The 12245-nt window shown below is 41.0% G+C and overlaps 1 protein-coding gene across 2 annotated transcripts in view; it reads right to left on the bottom strand.

Annotated features, from left to right (window-relative positions):
- rab30 (RAB30, member RAS oncogene family) overlaps positions 1-12245 on the bottom strand; it is a 52862-nt gene that overhangs the window by 26503 nt on the left and 14114 nt on the right. The window contains exon 1 of one of the 2 annotated variants that reach the window (XM_034168457.1): positions 4852-4948. The exons of the other annotated variant lie outside the window; for it this stretch is intronic. The gene's annotated coding sequence lies outside the window, so the exon portion shown is untranslated. Of the gene's footprint in view, positions 1-4851; positions 4949-12245 lie in introns of those variants that run through there. 2 annotated transcript variants of the gene reach the window in all.

Below are 12245 nucleotides of genomic sequence, written 5' to 3'. Positions count from 1 at the left end.
GTGTGCGCGCGAGTCAACTCGCTGCAGACTGCGAACGGAGGCACGAGATGTTACATTCTGCTGAGACCATCAGTGCACGTGACACAGCGAGCGCAGAGCAGAGAGAGAGGATTTTAACCCGAGTGAACATAAAAAACAAAAAAAAAAAACTACTTTTCTTACTTTTCTTTTCTCTGCTCTTTCTCACCGGTGTTTTTCTGATGGCACCGTCCTGTTCACACCATGTGTGCGTCGTATACTGAATTTATGAGATCATGAGATGAAATAAACGGTCAAATATCCTTAAAAACATCCTTAAAAAATGAGAATATGAATGAACTGAGGAAAAATTACGCAAACACTGGATAAAAAATAAAACCCTGCTGCAGTGATGTTCAGAGGCACAGATCACAAAAAGCAGGTGAGAACTCTGAACTTTAACAGCTGCTATTTTCCAAAGGTATTTATTTGTTCAATCTTAAGCGATGAGGAAAAAAATGACTTCATCACACTAAATGAACTGGAGTCAGAATAAAGCTGCTGATTTTTGTTATTTTCCAAAGTTATTATAAGCTGCAGCTATATGTTTTATTCATTTCAAAGTGAGTTACCTCTTATTTTATTCTGATTTATTTTACAAAAAATGGGGAGTCAAATCAGCCTGCATTGTTCTGTTCAGTTTATATCAGTTTTCCTGCACATGTCCAGGTATTTTTTCCTCTTTATAAGAGTTTGGTGTTTGCATTTGCGCCACAAAGTTTTAAAACACAATAAAATGTTCACACTTTTCTTTAAAGCAGTTCTGTAATTTCAGAAATGCAACAGAAACAACCACAAATCAGAAAAGTTGGGACTATAAGTAAAATGAAGATAAAAATAAAAATGTTGCAGAGTTGTGTCTTGGTGGCTTCCCTCACTTGTCTCCTTCCAGCATGGACATTTAGTTTTTGAGAACTGCCTACCTGACACAGATTTACTATAAAGTACCACACTGTTTGTATTTCTGAATGATTGATGTAAATGAAGTCTAAGAAATAGTCACTGATTTGGAAATGTTCATGTTTTCATCCCGATTTCTCTGAAAATGCTGCAGACCTTAATTTAGGAAATTCTGTATGATCCGACTAGTCGACTAATCGCAAAAATAATCGTTGACTAGTCGACTATCAAAATAGTCGTTTGGGCAGCCCTATTTTCAAACCATCTCCCGAGATTTTCGAAAAAGGGGTAGTTTTTCGTCAGACCCCAGTAAAAAATAAAATTATAAAAAAATCATGCAAAAAAGCCCATGATAGGGGGGTGATTGTCTGAAGGTTTTCCCTAGATAGGGGGTATATTTTCAACATGGGGAACAAGCATAGGTACCCCCTTGAATTGGGGAGTGGGGGGGCCGGGATTTTTCTACTCAGGTTTGAACTTTGAGAGTGTTTACACACGAGAGAAAAGTGAGAAAATGTTCATGCCTGATTGAGAAAAGTGTATAAAGTGTGTAGTGAGGGGTTTTACAGCTTTAAAACGTCTATAATAAGTAAAAAATAACGCTGGCCACTTCGCGGATTTCGCCTATCGCGGGCTATTTTTAGAACGTATCTCCCACGATAAACGAGGGACCACTGTATATCCCATAGAGAAAACCATTCCCACATCTGTACAAATCGACAAGAGTGTGTGTGTGTGTGTGTGTGTGTGTGTGTGTGTGTGTGGTGTGCTGTGGACCGTTGGTTGAATGTAGCTAAGCGTAGCAGGCGACCTGAGTATAAAAAGTGGGACGGGATGTTATGTGTGTGTGAGGGTTTAAAATAATACAAGAATACACATCAAAAAGTAATTAAATGGACAAAACAATGATGTAAATAATGACAGAAAAGGAAGTAAAAAACAATGAAATAAATACAACATCAGAATCATATAAAATGTGCATGTGTGTAAAAAGGTACTCTGTACAGTATGTGTCTTTGCGTTAATAATAAAATTGTATCAAGAAATTTCACAGTGCTCCTAAATTTTTATCTGTGCTCCTAAATTGTTTTTATTTAGGAGCACCTGTGCTCCTAGTGAAAAAGCTAAGCGTACAGCCCTGTTTACATCTTTGCAAGTTTTGGATCTTTCCTGATGCCAGGACCTCAGCAGTCCCCTGACACTGGACCGTAAGCGCAAGCGTGGGGCCTCAGTCAGTCAGCCTGCACGTGAACATGAGCACAGCCTGTGAAAAACTGGGCTCCGGATGGCAGCATTTCCACAAAAGCCACACTGATAAATCCGCTCTGCACCTTGTTGATGAAAACTCTGATCAAATCCAAATAAAGGTGGTTTTTGAATAAACTTGATTGACTTAAAGTCCATGTAGAGCAGCGCAGCCAGCAGACCAACTGTTTTTTTTTTTAAATAGACAAACACACTGCTTCACTTTAAATGCTCAGTAAGTCTATTTCAGATGATCAGTGTAAAAGGCTTTATTTTACTCTGTGTCGCATTGGAAAGCTGTAGCTTTTGGTGCTACATTGATTTGCTCTTACATGGCTTATGCGCATATGTACTACAATGCTAAATGGAGCTTCAAGGTACAGAATTTGCCTCTATCATTTTTTATAATCAAATTATTCGAGTTACTTGACTAATTGTTTCAACCCTAAAACAAATATTATGCATCTGCTACTTTTAACCTGTGTGGATCTTCATAAACGCAAACAAAATTTCAGACATCTTATATATGTTACTCTGGAACAAACAAGACAAACAGTGTTGTAAAAGACAAGCACGATGTTAAAGAGCAAACTTCACTTTCCCCCCAATGACATGATCAGGAAGCGATCGCAGCTCACGGCAATTCCAAGTGACAATAATGGAGAAACAACCCGAGCTTCTCACGTTTACATAAAACAAACAATAACAACATCTATAAACCCAGATAATATATTCATGAGAGTTTTAAGCACTATGCAAGAGTTTTATGTAGCGATGTTAATGCTGTTGTCCGTGTGGAGTGGTTAAATTTCAGCCTTATCAAACCGCCTCAATGCATTTCTCAGTGTTACTGACATCACGCAAAAAGGTGAACTCTCCCAGGTTTTGCAGGACTTGAAACCTCAATAGGGCGAATATTAATGGCATCTCACAGAGTGGCGAACTCTAAGATTTTGCGGGATTTGAAACTTCAACAGGTTGAATTCGATAACATTTAAAACCCCAAACTCCCATGGTGCACTGCAGAACAATGTCCATTATTTACTGCAGCGGTCTCAAACTGATTCCACAAAGGGCCAAGAGGGTGCAACCACCCACACCACCTGGTGATTTCACTGATTAACTGATTCCATCTGCTCAATGTGATGTCAATCAGTGAAATCACCAGGTGGTGTGGGTGGTTGCACAGAAAACCTACACCCTCTTGGCCCTTTCTGGAATCGGTTTGAGACATCTAATTTTCTGGTTAGCTAAAATTGATCATCCATCCATGCATTTTCTTCCGCTTCATCCGAGGTCGGGTTGCGGGGCAGCAGCTCAAGCAAAGCCACCCAGACTTTCCAACTGACACACCTCCCCCAGGGGAACCTGAGGAGTTCCCAAGCCAGCTGCTAGAAATAGTCCCTCCAGCGTGTCCAGGGTCTTCCCCAGGGCCTCCTCGCGATGGGACGTGCCCAGAACACCTCTCGAGCAAGGCGTCCAGGGGGCATCTGAAAAAGATGCCTGAGCCACCTCAGCTGGCTCCTTTCTCCCCCTCGAATTGCCACCTTATCGTGGTGGGGGGTTTGTGTACCTGGATGATCCTAGGAGCTATGTTGTCGGGGGCTTCGTGCCCCTGGTAGGGTCTCCCATGGCAAACAGGTCCTAAGGGACGGTCAGACTAAGGGCAGTTTAGGAGCTCCCATGACCAGTATGAAATCAAGAACCAAGACGTCGCCTGGTATGGCGGAGCTGGGGCCACACCCTGGAGCCAGGCCTGGGTTGGGGCTCGTGCGCGAGCGCCTGGTGGTCAGGCCTTAGCCCACAGGGCCCGGCCGGGCCCAGACCAAAAGAGCGACATGGGCCCGCCCTCCTGTGGGTTCACCACCTGCAGAGGGGGCAATGGGGTCGGGTGAAGAGAGGACTGGGTGGGTGTCGAGGGCGGGTGGCCCGTGGCCCGGTCCGCGCTCAACTTCTCTGGCTGTCGGGATGTGGAATAAAATGCTCATTTCTCCAAAAATATTAGTCCTATCAACTTTCCGTTTTTGCAGCATTCATCTGTGAACCAAAACACATAAAATTACCAAATGACAAATATCAGCTCTCCCCAGTTTCTCCACGATCGAAACCATACACATGCACACGCAGTACTTAGCTATTACATTATTTGCAATAGTTAAAAAATTAACCAAAAATTACTAAATTAAGAAATTAAATGAATAAATCCAGACATTTGAAAGCCACAACATACAAACGTGATATTTTTCTTAAACTACTTAAAACGTTAATCAATTGAAATAAGTGATTGATTTTTATGGATGATATGCAGCCCTGTATGTGAAAACATCACAAAAAAAAAAAACAACACTACTTTGATTGTAAATCTTGATGAACCCCTCAGAAGACATATTTTCTGCGGAATGAAGCAGGATCCGCTTGCAAATTGGTGCAACTATCTTCTGGTGTCGCATCTTCGTCTTCAGCTGTTTATCTTATTATTATTATTATTATTATTGTACCTGCTTTTGCGATAAGAAGTGTCGCTGCCAGCATGATAACACTTGGCGCAGACAAAATGTTGAGTTAACGCCGCATTTCTGCCCGTTATTCGGTGTGAGGCGGAGAGAAGCGGAGCTAGCAAACACCAGCGGCGCGCACAGCCATTTTGGAGCCATTTAAAGCAGGCAGCGCAAAACAATTAGCACTTACCGCAAAGACGGGACAGCCCCGGGTTTAGGAGGATTTGCTGTGCATAGGTCACCTCATTAAACTGGCGGAGCCACTGCTGCTGGGTAGGCCACCCTCCTCCCTGTCAGCTCCCCGTCTGTCTGCTCCGTTAGCAGCGCGAGGAGGAGGAGATGGGGAGGCGATACTTGATGACGTCACCACTTCACGGCACAACGCAGTACTTTTTAAGTGCTGTACTGCTTTAAACCCCCTTTTATTATTAAAATGTTTTAACGTAGAAACGAATTATGTGCTTACAGGGTAGAAATTCAACTTCAATTAAGGGGTTGACGTGATATTTGGACCCTATAAAAACAAAATTTAGCCAGTTTTATTTAGAACAAGTCAGGATGAATACATGATGAACACCGTGACTGAGTACTGTATGTCTTGGACATCATTTATGTCAATCATCAAGAAATACGGAAGGTACTGCGTGGTAAATGTTTCTAGAGCAGGCAGTTCGGAAGTCAGAACAACAGAGTAATCAGTTCTATTTCTTTGAATTATACTTCGTATTATAAGTACTTAGGTTTTATTTTTTATTTATTTTTAGTTTTTCTGAAGGAAGAGAGTATTATCAAACTCTGCAGGTAGAGCACTGGGAGATGTGCTGAGTAAAACCAAGTCATGCCCAGATCTCGGCTTTGGTACATTTACAAAATTGTATAACCCTGTGGTTGAATCAGTTTGTTGTATGCAGCAGGAGTATGGGGCTTTGAGGAGGCCAAGGAATGTAAGGCCATTCAGACTCTGGCCATAAGGTGCTTCCTTGGAGTGCACAAGTACCTACCAAGTTAGCTATTGAAGGGGATAAGTGGTTAGATTGTGGAACCGCCTAACCTAACTGCCAGAGGAAAGGCTCACCAGAAAGATTTTTAATTGGAACAAAATGCACAATCATCCATAGATAAGGGAAGTCTCTAACTTTTTCTTGTACTGGGTTAAGTGTATTTTACCATTTACAGTGTAGTATAAAGATTATTAAACAGAAATTGGCAATTAAATGTCAAGAGCAATGGGAGGAGGACATTTGGAAAAAACCCAAGCTAATAAGATGTTTATGCACTGAACCATATGCTGCATCCAACTTGAAGAAAGGTCAAAGATCCCTTTGTGCCAATTGAGAGCTGGCATCTTGCCCTGGCAGTTGAGGTGGGTAGGTATCAAGGGATACCAAAGGATCAGCATTTGTGTATTTTATGTGATTTAGGAAATGTGGAGGATGAGTCACACTTTGTTTTTCATTGTTCATTGTATACTAGTCTAAGAAATGTTTTATTTGAAAAAGTACAATCCAAGCCAGGAATCCTGATTTGTTTGGTTGTCCAAATTTAATATGTCAAGTTGGCTGTTTGAAGAAGAGGTGTTTTGTTCTGGGTAAAGTTTTGGCGAAAGCATGGCAGCTGCAGTGGAGACAGCTGTACCCGCATATATGAAAAAGTTGCATGTATTTATTTAGTTTTGTTGGGAGTGTTTTATAAACCATGGGGGCTGGGCATTATTGTATGCAGGACACTTAAATAAAAATTATCTATCAATCTATCTATCCTATTCTACACTCTTTACCTGTAATAATTGCACCTGCTTGAACTATAATTATGAGTGTTATCAATAAAATCTAAAAAAATACATCTGCTGCCAGGGGAAAACGAGCATCTCATCAGCTGCACAGTGTGCACACACACGCACAACGAGCTTTGCAGCACAAATACACACATTCCAGCTCCCAAACTTACACACTCTCAAAGTAAAAAAAAAAAAAAAAAAAAAAAACTCAAATCCTGAACACGCCAGACTCACTCATGTGTTATGGATTTATTTCCAAATTTAAACTCCTCACGATAAAAGAAGCACAGCGCGAGATCGCCGGCCCAGCGCTGGAGCAGAGCTCTGTATTGCCAAGTCCTGGAGAAGCTGGGAAGAGAAGCGTGTGATCCGATCCACTGTGCAGATCTGTGCACACAAATCTGTGGATCCACCTGCTCTAGTGTTCATACAGAACAATAAAGTCCACTTCATCATCAGACTGATCACTCACTGCTCAGACTCTGATGAAGCGCTTTGATCGTCTTCATGTAGTTTGAAAAAAAGAAAAATTTGAAGCACTGGTCCGCCTCATTATTTTGACACAAAATAAATAAAAATACACAACACCACACACAACCACCACACTAAAAACACACTCCAAGCACGACAAATATCATGCAACTTTCAAAACTGATTGCTGTCTGCTTTTCACTCCGAACGAAACCACAATTTTCCTTCGCTCAGCAACCAAATTTACATGGATTAGGATCATTGTTTATTAGGTAATATTTTACACCAGTGATTTTTTTGGGGGGGATTTTTTTTTTTTTTTACTTGTTGCTGTTGCAGACAGAGAGACGGAAGAAGAGTCCCATTCACAAAACGCGCCCACACACCCACAAGCACAGCCATGTGGGGTTGGTGATTTTGATTTGTTAGCTCCTGAGTTTTCCACCAATGGTAAACACCCCTTTCTCCTGCTGCAGATGAGGGAGTCCATTTTCTTTCCACCCCTCTCTCTCCTCCAGCAGAATGAGGAAATGAGTTGGGGTTTTTGCTGCAGGTGTCTGCAAAACGTGCAGCAAATATGAGCATATTATCCAGGAAAAAAAAACAAAAAAACATGTAAATTATTAATTATAATTCAAGTTATACCTGGCCTATTAACAAAATTTTATGAAGTGGTGTACAGGATGAATTACACACATTCAACATGCATTCAAACAGACACTCAGAGTGGAGCAGATTGTGTGCTACGTCCACTAATTAGGTCATGTGACTTGACGAGGAGGGGCGTCAGTCGACTACAGAGGGTTAAAGACATGCAGGTTAGGTGAATTGGAAACTTTATACTTGTGCAGGTCTCCCTTGCAAAAGAGGTCTCAATCTCAATGGACTAACCTGGCTAAATAAAGGTTAAATTAAAATATCTATCCACCATGGTGAAGACCAAAGGGACAAAACTGTAGACCTGCACAAACCTGGAATAGGCCACAGGACAATAGGCAAGCAGCTTGGTGAGAAGGCAACAACTGTTGGCGTAATTATTAGAAAAAGGAAGAAATGCAATCAATCTTCCTCAGTCTGTAGCTCCATGCAAGATCTCACCTCGTGGGGTAAGAATGATATGAGAAAGCCCAGAACTACACAGGAGGACCTGATCAATGACCTGAAGAGAGCTGTACCACAGTCGCAAAGATTACATTACTAACACTACGCTGTCATAGTGATGAAAACAACCCCAAGAACACCATCCCAACCATGAAGCATCGGGGTGGAAACATCATTTTTGAGGGTGTTTTTCTGCAAAGGGGACAGGATGACTGCACCTCAGTAAGAACACTGAAGAAGGGATGGGTCGTGGCTGGGTCTTCCAGCATGACAATGGCCTGAAACACACAGCCAGGGCAACTAAGGAGGGGCTCCGTAAGCAGCATTTTATGGTCCTGAAGTGGCCTAGCCAGTCTGCAGAACTGAACTCAACAGAAAATCTTTGGAGGGAGCTGAAACTCGACATCTGAAAGATCTGGAGAAGATCTGTATGGAGGAGTGGACCAAAATCCCTGCTGCAGTGTGTGAAAAATTGGTCAAGAACTACAGGAAATGTCTGTCCTCTGTAATTGCAAACAAATCTGTACCAAATATTAAGGTCTGTTTTGCTATTGTATCACATTTATTTCATGCAATAACATGCAAATTAATTATTTAAAAATCATACGTGATTTTCTGGATTTTTTTTAGATTGTGTCTCACAGTTGAAGTGTACCTACAATAAAAATTACAGACCTATCCATTCTTTGTAGGTAGAAAAACTTGCAAAATTGACAGTACATCAAACACTTATTTGCCTCACTGTATCATGTAAAAACTAATGAGAAATAAACTACAACTGAAAACTGGTTTTGGAACGTAATAACACCTCTGTACTAATTTACAAGACACTTTGCAGACATTAGCATGGTGACATCACAGGCTGGTAGCTAGCTGCAAAACTTGTGTGTAAAATATCTTCGTCATATATTATGTAAAAGCTAGTGAGAAATAAACTTCTAAACCTGATAACACCTCTGGATTCATTTACAAGACATTTTGCATATGTTAGCATGCATGCTAACCTCCACTAACTCAAATATCACTTTCCATGGAGATACAGCGGGGAAAATAAGTATTTGATCCCCTGTCAATCTTGCAGGTTCTCCCCACCTACAAAGAATGGAGAGGTCTGTAATTTTTATTGTAGGTACACTTCAACTGTGAGAGACAGAATCTTTAAAAAAAAAAAAAAAAAAAAAAAAAAAATCCAGAAAATTACATTGTATGATTTTTAAATAATTAATTTGCATTTTATTGGATAAAATAAGTATTTGACCACCTACCAACCAGCAAGAATTCTGGCTCTCACAGACCTGTTAATTTTTCTTTAAGAAGCCCTCTTATTCTGCACTATTTACCTGTATTAATTGCACCTGTTTGAACTTGTTACCTGTATAAAAGACACCTGTTCACACAATCAATCACACTCCAACCTGTCCACCATAGCCAAGACCAAAGAGCTGTCTAAGGACACCAGGGACAAAACTGTAGACCTGCACAAGGCTGGGATGAACTACAGGACAACAGGCAAGCAGCTTGGTAGAAGACAACAACTGTTATGATTATTTATGAGAAAGTGGAAGAAACACAAGATGACTGTCAATTTCCCTCAGTCTGGGATTCCATGCAAGATCTCACTTTGTGGGGTAAGGATGATTCTGAGAAAGCTCAGAACTACACAGGAGGACCTCGTCAATAACCTGAAGAGAGCTGGGACCACAGTCACAAAGATTACATTAGTAACACATGATGCTGTCATGGTTTAAAATCCTGCAGGGCAGCAAGGTCCCCCTGCTCAAGCCAGCACATGTCCAGGCCTGTTTGAAGTTCACCAGTGACCATCTGGATGATCCAGAGGAGGCATGGAAGAAGGTCACGTGGTCAGATGAGACCAAAATAGAGCTTTTTGGAATCAACTCCACTTACCATGTTTAGAGGATGAAAACAACCCCAAGAAAACCATCCCAACCGTGAAGCATGGGGGTGGAAACATCATACTCTGGGGGTGCTCTTCTGCAAAGGGGACAGGACAACTGCACCATATTGAAGGGAGGATGGATGGGGTCATGTGTTGTGAGATTTTGGCAAACAACTTCCTTCCCTCAGTAAGAGCATTGAAGATGGGTCATGGCTGGGTCTTCCAGGATGACAATGACCCCAAACACACAGCCAGGGCAACTCAGGAGGGGCTCCATAAGAAGCATTTCAAAGTCCTGGAGTGGCCTGGCCAGTCTCCAGACCTGAACTCAATAGAAAATCTTCGGAGGGAGCTGAACCTGAAAGATTTGGCGAAAATCTGTATGGAGGAGTGGATAGGGCTGTCACGATTAGGAATTTCTGGAGACGATTAATTGTCAGAGAAATAATTGCGATTGACGAATATATTTCTTTTTCCCTTCTTTATTTCTACTATTGTAGTATAATTACACAACTCTGGAAGAACGTTTGGCTTCTGTGAGTGGAGAAACTGGGAATGGTGCAACATTTTTATTTTTATCTTCATTTTATATACAGTCACAACGTTTTCTGATTTGTGGTTGTTTCTGTTGCATTTCTGAAATTGTTTCTCCTCATCAGTCACGTTTTGTGCTTAAACACTACATTAAGCTCAAGATTGAACAAATAAATACCTTTGGGAAGTAACAGCTGTTAAAGTTCAGAGTTCTCACCAGTTCATATATTCTCATTTTTAAATATGTTTTTAAAGATATTTGACCGTTTATTTCATCTCATGATCTCATAAATTCAGCATACGACGCGCACATGGTGTGAACAGGACGGTAACGGCAGAATCACACCTTTAGAGAAAGTTCAGAGAGAAGTAAGCTTCACGTTTTGTTTTTTAACATGTTCACTCGGGTTAAAATCCTCTCTCTGCTCCACGCTCGCTGCGCACTGATGGTTCTCAGACTGTTAACGTGTCGTGCTTCCATTCAGGAATCTCCCTCACCCACCCCCTCCCTCGCAGTCTGCAGCCTGTTGACACACACACACACACACAGCTCCGCATTTTAGACAGCTTTTGAAGAAGACGGCCACAGTTTTAATCGGCCGTCCGTCTTATCCAAACAGCAGGACGGATCGCTCCTCAGCCTCCATGTTATTGTCCCGCCTTAAGACGAGAGCGAGGCTGCAGCACAATGACGTCAGATTCTGAGTCGTTTTATGCTTTGTGGATAAAATAAATAATTCATGGTAATTGCAAATATGAAAAATAATCGCGAATATGAAAAATTGACGAATATTGTAATAACTGTGAAAGCCCTAGGAGTGGACCAAAATCCCTGCTGCAGTGTGTGAAAACTTGGTCAAGAACTACAGGAAACGTCTGACCTCTGTAATGGCAGACAAATGTTTCTGTACCAATTGTTAAGCTCTGCTTTTCTAGAGGGTCAAATACTTGTTTTATGCAATAAAATGCAAATTAATTATTTAAAAGTCATACAATGTGATTTTCTGGATTTTTTTTCTAGATTCTGTCTCTCACAGTTGAAGTGTACCTACGATAAAAATTACGGACCTCTCCATTCTTTGTAGGTGGGAAAACCTGCAAAACTGACAGGGGTCAAATACTTATTTTCCCCACTGTACATTAGTGTCATTAATACTTGCAAATGCACAGAAGGTGATCAACAAATATTCCTTGACTTGCACAACTTACGATCTTAAAACCTAAATATTGTTTATGACTGATAAATAGAGGGGCTTTATTGAACATGTACAATTTGTATGTAATACAACAGGATTTTAATAATTAATTCAACTGATCTGAAATGGGAGCTGGTTCCACAGGAGAGGAGCCTGAAAGCTGAAGGCTCTGCCTCCCATTCTACTCTTACAAACCTTAGGAACTACAAGTAAGCGCAGTCTGAGAGCGAAGCGCTCTATTGGGGTGATATGGTACTATGAGGTCCCTAAGATAAGATGGGACCTGATTATTCAAAACCTTATAAGTAAGAAGAAGAATTTTAAATTCTATTCTAGAATTAACAGGAAGCCAATGAAGAGAGGCCAATATGGGTGAGATATGCTCTCTCCTAGTCGCCGTTAGTACTCTAGCTGCAGCATTTTGAATTAACTGAAGGCTTTTCAGGGAACTTTTAGGACAACCTGATAATAATGAATTACAATAGTCCAGCCTAGAGGAAATAAATGCATGAATTAGTTTTTCAGCATCACTCTGAGACAAGACCTTTCTAATTTTAGAGATATTGCGTAAATGCAAAAAAGCAGTCCTACATATTTGTTTAATA

Source organism: Thalassophryne amazonica, chromosome 4 (genome assembly GCF_902500255.1).
Source record: "Thalassophryne amazonica chromosome 4, fThaAma1.1, whole genome shotgun sequence".
Lineage (NCBI taxonomy): Eukaryota > Metazoa > Chordata > Actinopteri > Batrachoidiformes > Batrachoididae > Thalassophryne > Thalassophryne amazonica.
The sequence above is the reverse complement of the archived record's forward strand: the minus strand, read 5'-3'. Positions and strand labels throughout refer to the sequence as shown.